Genomic DNA, 7,355 nt, shown 5'->3' on the forward strand with positions numbered 1-7,355 from the left:
GTGAATTGCGCTTAACTCGTTTCTCTCTCACTAGCTTCTTCTACGCACCGATACATATACATGCTCTAAGGGTCTTTGATAGGTTTATTTTCAGTTTTTTACTGAAAAAAGCAAAAAACTATCCAGATAGCTGGCTCCCGCTTTGACTTCTGCTGATTTTTGATTGTTTATGAAAATGGATGTGGTTGGAATAGACTAAAAGCTGAGAAGTAGATTCTGATTATTTTTTTTAATTTTAAATGTGCTGGGAAGTTAAAAAATTATTATAAAAATCAATAATTAAAATTTAATAGCAACAACAATTTCCTCAGCTAGTCAGAAACTCTGAAGTCACAATCTATTTAAACACAAATACATGTATTTTCTTCTCTTTTCCATTTAGGGTTGTTGGGTAAGATTGACCTAGCAAAAGTTAACACTTTATTTATTTTTTTCTTTCATTTAATTGAATTAGGCGAATCTTTAATTATTATTTTTAGTTTTAGATCCATCTAATAATCTAGAAAATAAAAAATTGCACCCTAGTTCCTGTGTTTGTTAAGTGTTTCGTTAGAAGGGCGTTAAGCTGCTAATCGTGAACGTGATGACTGGTCATCAGAGCTTTCGACGGCGGGTATGAGCACCTACTCACGGACAGGTAGACAGCGCCGGAATCGATCGGCAGCTAGCAACCTCACCTACTTCGGTTGCCATGGCGCGGACGACACGGCCTGACGGGCGACGGCTCATTGCGTTGCGTGCAGCAGTAGCAAATACGAAGCCGCTGCTGACTCGTACGTACTACCAGAAGGCATCAGAGCAGAGTTCCGAATCGTGTGATCAATTTTTCATTCCTGCTGTGAAGTTCGCCAGCGTGAAGACGACGAATTCTCTTTTCCGTAACTTCGCCCGAAATGGGCTTCGGATTAACTAATTGCAAACGTGTTCTCTATTCTTCCCGTGGGGGGAGGGGGGGGGGGGGGAATACGTATACATCTATTGCAACTTGCGGACGCAAGATATCATTGTCATTAATTACGTGATGAACCATCAAACATTCTGTTGACCCATCCGTCCAGATCCTCCAGCGCACGTTCCAGATGGGCGACAACCTGCAAGTATCATATTTGCATAACTGCATGTGCTAAGGGATGAAATTCTCTGCGCAACATACTCCCTTAGTGACCAAATCATGAGGCATAATTTTTCAACAATGGTTATTGTACAAACAAGTTGGGATATTGCTTACTGGCTCTGGGAATAACATTACTAAACAAGAATTGAATGCAGCATGTATTTTCTTCCTCTAGATTACGGGACAGAAATGTTCAACCAGCCGCAATGGTCTACATGGAGAGATTCTTCATCAATCATCGTTGCAACTTGTTTCTGATGAGTAATAATCATATCCGATACAATCAAGATTGAAATCCCGAGAACAATGTCAATGCTGGCGAAAATAGAGGACCCCGTGGTGTTTGTGATTCAGGTGTTTATGGTGAGAAGGCGGTGAAGGTGAGAAACTGAGAATGGTTACGCGTCACGAGAAGCAGTAGTAGGCTGGATATGCAGCAAGTCTAACATATTCATATCGATCAAGTATCATATTTTAGTTTAGAGGCAATTTTACAATAGAGCTAACAAGCCGAGCTGAATCAAGCCTGAGCATGATCTTCAATTTTGAACCAGTTTTGAGCACAATCGAAGCAATTTTGAGCCAATCCCATTTACCCATTAAATGAGCTGAATCTTCGGTCGTTGGTAGAGGTGGTGTTGTGCGCCTCCATTGGTGTTGACAGCGGACCAGAGGAAGAGCTGGAGTAGTTGGGATCGAAGATTATGTTTGCACCATGAGGTGAACGTGCTGGTGCTGGAGGTCAAAGTCGATTAGGAGGCTAAGACTCTGTTAGTTGTGGTTACAAATATTGTAGTCGTCTCCCAAATCGTTCCTTAATGTTTTTCTATCCTACAACAACCTAGTCTTTTTTTTACCGGGAACAACATGGTCTTCACTTAATTCATCTTCTTTATTATTAATAATAACCATGAAAGTGTCACATTCATATTACACAGATTGGACCTAGCCCGAGGTCCTCGTGCTTTTTATTGATCCAAAACTTGGTGACTTTGCAACACTAAATTTCCATAAGAATTTGCAATGATATTTCCATAAGAATTACACTAAATTTCCATAAGAATTTGCAATGACCTAGCGTGACTGCAAGTGCAAATGCTTCGGGAAGCAATAAGAAGAGTAATTAGCATGCACATGTTTTATGAGGAGTATAGTGGTACATTTTTGCTTTGTAAAATGAATACGCTCACTAAATCTGAACAAGCATTCAGAAAATATACGCTCACTAAATCTGAACGGAGGGAGTACTTTATTACATCTTGTTGACTGCCTGCTGTACCTTGTGTCCTAGTTTGCGACTACTAAAACGAGGATATTCCAAATTTAAGTAGTTACGAAGGTTTTCATATTCAAAATGAAAGTTTTTTTTTAATCTCAAAATAGAATAGTTCAATTTGCAACTCTAAAGCTCTGTTTGTTTTTATTATGGATTATCACAATCTAAATTTTATAGAGAAACTCCTTCCTACATATTATAGATTATAAGATTTATTTGATTTATGAATCGTGATAATTAGATTTTAAATTGAGGTCATTTTTTATTTTTGTTTTTAAGGTAGAATCTATAACTAGAATAAAAAACAAATAGGATTTAAACCCCTTGCTCTTTTAAGGTCCTATTTGTTTCAGCTGTAGATTATGAAAAGTAGCTTATAGATTGTGGATTATGAAAAGTTAGATTGTTACAATCTGGATTGTAAAAACTGATAGTTGTTTGGAAACCTGGATTCTGGGGTAGGTGGATTGCTGCTTTTAGATGTCAATAGTCTGTAATGCCCTTGACTGTTTTGGTGGCATGTTAATTCTTTTGTGACATATTTATTTTGAAATACGAAAATACATGAATAAAATTTAAAAGAAACATAGCTTATACCAAAATTAATATTTGTCCATAAATAAAAATATAAAGTAAATTAATACAAACTTGAGTATTTGTCCATTCAAATAGTCTCTCACAATCATTCTAATCTCACATAGCAAACAAAAGCATTAGCAAGGTTATCACGAAAGACATTCATATCTCCCTCTTCATCACCAGATTCACCATTGCCCCCACTTCCTTGAGATGAAGATGCTATGAGTATTGGCATGTAATTTCATCTTGATCACACATGTCAAAATCTTCATCGCTCATAGCACTATCTCTAATAAAGTTATGAAGAGCCATGCATGCAAGTATAATTTTTATTTGCTTTGTCATAGGATAATTGGTAAATCCAATAAAATTCTCTACTTCATCTTCAAAACACCAAATGACCTATCAATAACATTGAGAAGAGATGAATGCAAATGGTTGTATACCTTCTTTTTGCCACTTGGTCGTGGGCCTTGTCTAAACTGTGGTCAATGGTACTTTGTCCCTTTGTACGGAGCTAGAAAACCTGCTCGGTTAGGATAGCCCGAGTCAACAAGATAAAACTTTCCTATAAACACATGGTAGAAGATGAGAAAAATAGTAAGATATTGAAACAAGTGAGATAATAAGGAAATATATGAGTGTACCAGGTGGGGGATGTGGGAAATTATCGCCATATTTGCGTAAAGCATCATTGAACACCCTTATATCATGTATTGATCCCGGCCATCCCGCAACAATAAAGGTGAACCTCATGTCAAAGTCACATATAGCCAAAACATTTTGAGTTGAATATCCATGGCGTCCCACATGTTGAACCAACTTCGACAATAGCACAACAACAGGAATATGTGTACCATCTATTGCACCTATGCAATTATTAAAATGTGGTGCAAAACGAGCACCTTGTAGTTTAGGATGCACCATCCTGAACTCTAGATCTCTTGGTTTCACAATATCTGCTGAGAGGAGGTAGACAGTATCCAACACTTCTTGAAATTTCCTACTAATTGTTTCGGTTGACCTCACAAACCAGTTTTTAGCTTGTTTAAATGACTGTGGAGCCCTAATCATCCATAAAAATATGCCTAGAGATTCAATAGAACTCATCTTACCAGTTGACCCCAAGCCATATGATGACACAAGCAAATCATGTAGCCTATTAAAAAGGGGTCTACTCATCCTAAACATGTTGAAGCATGATATTGGATTATTAAGGGTACTCATAACCCAATCATACCCCGATAGAACAGATTCCTTTCTCTTAGATTTATTCAAGAAAGTTGCACCATAGTACGTACCAAACAAGCAAGATATAGCTCCATATTGTTGAATCACATCCAATTGATTGCGTGCAACCTCAAGTGTTTCATCCTCATCATCACTTCCAATAAAGTTCATCTACAAACAAAATTGCAATACGTCACTAAATAATAGCGTTGAAATTATTTGTCCATAACATTAGAGATAATTCATGCAACATAAATTTTCAAACACCGGTCCAAACAATATATTACATAGCCATTGTCACAAGCACATAAGTTCATAAAACAATAAGCAGTTCACTAATTTTAGATAACAAATAATAACCCTCCTTCTGGTACCACCTCTTCAACCAACCAAGCCTTCCTTCATTTGTGGTTAAAGTCAGGAACACGTCACGGTTTTTAGTTTTGACAAAAAGTTGGCTAGCTATGAAATGCTACACACTTCCTTCCATTGCCCTGCACGCCACAGCCAAGCCCATCACTTCCTTGATGGATTCAAACCTTAGTTCTCCTTGCATCACCTTATTGGCTATAACACTATTAGCTTGCATAGTATCCCATATGCTCTTCTTTATCTTAACCATAGGGTTCTTTACTTTCTTCTTTGGGCTTGTAGCACTTTTACTACTAGTACTACCTCTCTTCAATGTAGTGCTACTCATTGGGCTTGCCTCACCGCCATATCCTTCACCTCCTTCCTTTCCTTCACCTCCTGCACCTACGCCTTCACTAGGAACACAAGAAGAAAAGCCATCCACAACAGTAAGGTCAAACATCACCTTAAGCAGTTCTAGACACTTTGGTGGACCATTCTTGAGCTTCTTCCATTCGGCACGTTTTTGAAAAAACATAGAAGATAATATTAGTCAACAAGTATCTAGAAAAATATAGAAGATAATATTAATCAACAAGTACCCTAGAAGAACATGATGGGCAAGTACCTTTGTTTGTTCCTTCTAGTAGGCCTCACTTGCCACCACCATTCCTTTAGCATTATCCCATCCAAGACCAGTAGCTTTGTTAAGATACAACCAAAAGTTATACAAACCCTTAAGTGAATCCCATCGGTTCTTCAACTACAGTTTAGTGTGACGCAACCCTGTCCTTAACAAGTACTTCTCAGCTATATTCTTATACCATCTACTTGTCATAACTCCAATAGGCCTATTCCCAGCTTTGATTTCCTCAACACAAATTTCACAGAATGTCACATTGTTTGAGGTATTCCAATCAGCTTTGTTGGAACAAAGTCCTCCACCTTTTACAAACATGTTGCATTGGATTGATGCCATAATTGCGGTTAGAGGTTTTTATGTTTTACAATCTAATTCATCATTAGTTCCATCTTTGTTGCTCAATAGAAGATGGAAAAAAAATACTAAAATAACATGATGACACAAAACCATACAGAACAAAAAACTTCGGCCATAGCTCAAACCATACTTATGTAACGAGCTTGGCAACGTCAAGAAGGTAGCAAGCATAGACTTGGATACCCTGAAAAGCTCAATCTCAAATCTATCACATGGACTGGCTCAATTGAGCAAGCTAGTTGAAGACCTTTCCAGCAGTGACAAGAACCAAAACTTCCTGCAGTGCATGACATCATTCCAAGCTTATGCACATAATGCCATGCACAAACTCAAAGTTGGAGAAGCTCAGGTCCTACTGCGTGTCAGGGAACTCACAGAGTATTATCATGGAGAGGTTAGCAAGGATGAGTCCAACTTGCTCCACATATTTGTCATCATGAGAGATTTTCTTGGTTTGCTGGATAGGGTGTGCCGAGAGATGAGGGCCTCAAAACACAATCAACCTCTGAACCTAGTCCTCCCACTCAGGTGAATAGTTTTCTGTCCAGACTTTAGATCAACCAATTGAACGTTAACGAAATGATATTTGTGTGACTGTGTGTATAGTTATCTTAGTTTGAGATCTGTTGGCACTGACAAAGTAACAATAGATAGTTTGTGTATGCGCAGAGTGATTTTTTAGTGGAGTGTATGTGCAGAGTGTACTAGAATGATGATAGTATTGTATTGGATGGGTTTTTAGTTTGTTGAATATACTCACAACTTAACAATAAACACCTTATGTCTTATACAGTCCTATAACTACTGGCTATTGCTAAATACATATTCCCGTATGTTTAGCCAATAAGCTGGAACAATTCCAAACTCCAGACAGCTTGCCATTACACTACAAAAAGGATCTACATATTGGCCTATATTGAGCTTTTCCTTTTTTTTATTTATCGTCAGGATTATCTGAACCGAAGATTCACCAGGGAGCAGATGTATTTTCTCCAAACAATCTCCTCAGCACAAAGGCCGGTCGGAGCACAACACACTGATGGAGATGCACGACAGCAAGGGCACACGTGACCGGAGACAAATCACAACAAGCTAATTGGCGGAGAATACACCGGAATGCTTACCGAAGATAGCGCAGATGGGGGCAGCGGAGCGCCGGCAGATGCTATTGTTGCCATGTCTGCTTCTGGGACGAAGTCTAGGCCGACGGAGGGGCGAGGCATCCTGTAGGTTTGGGTGCCCGAGGCACATCGGACTGTCGCGCCGGGGTGGGCCGCCGCGCCGGGAGAGGTCGCCGCGCTGGGACGGACAGAGGCACCAGGATGGGAGGCGGCACCGGGAAAGCTCTCCGCACTCAGGAATGAGGCTTCCGCGCTGGGGAGCGCAGCACTTGAGCCGGGGATTCACTCGGCGCCGATAGCCTGAGCTCGCAAAGCATCCCGGAATGCAATAGCGGCGGCGACCTTGGGTGCGTCCGTGTTGAGGTCCAACGGATCCATCCGCGTTGGCTTCTGGCCGCGTCGGGTCTCTCGGGTTTCACCGCCGGTCGTGGCGCCTAGGGTTCCAAGAGCAGCGACGAAAAATCTTGTGTTCTGGTCGGGCGGAGTGGGAGGGGGTGTGACGGGCTGGGGAGAAAAGAAGAATGGCAGTGGCGGGTAAAAACACGAGAAGTCTATGGGTATTTCGATCTTTCTCACATTACAATCTGAAATAATCTGGTGGGGAATGGATTGTTGGATTGTAGCAATTTGGAGACTAATGCCCTGTTTGTTTCAGATTATAAAAGCTGGATTGTGATCAAAATC

Source organism: Phragmites australis, chromosome 1 (genome assembly GCF_958298935.1).
Source record: "Phragmites australis chromosome 1, lpPhrAust1.1, whole genome shotgun sequence".
In the NCBI taxonomy this organism is placed as follows: domain Eukaryota; kingdom Viridiplantae; phylum Streptophyta; class Magnoliopsida; order Poales; family Poaceae; genus Phragmites; species Phragmites australis.